Below are 292 nucleotides of genomic sequence, written 5' to 3'. Positions count from 1 at the left end.
GACCAGGGGCTCCACGCAGCAGGGGGAGCAGGGGGCGGCCCCAGCACCAGCCAAATCCTCCGCTCAACGCATTACTCTGGCTGGAGAGACAGCATTAATTCCTCTTGAATTAGAGATTATTTTCATCGTAGTTACTCAATTCTTAAAGCCCTTTAGTGCCATTTGACATGGGCATTAATGCTCCCTTCCAACCCGCAGACTTAGAGCTTGCGTTTGCCCGCGTTTCTGGAGCGGGGACACACGTGGGGTTCACCCAGCTGCTGGCACGGCCCCAGAAGAGCTGCTGTCCCCT

Source organism: Cariama cristata, unplaced genomic scaffold, assembly GCF_000690535.1.
Source record: "Cariama cristata isolate BGI_N322 unplaced genomic scaffold, ASM69053v1 scaffold26025, whole genome shotgun sequence".
NCBI classification, from domain to species: domain Eukaryota; kingdom Metazoa; phylum Chordata; class Aves; order Cariamiformes; family Cariamidae; genus Cariama; species Cariama cristata.
Note: the sequence above shows the minus strand (reverse complement) of the source record.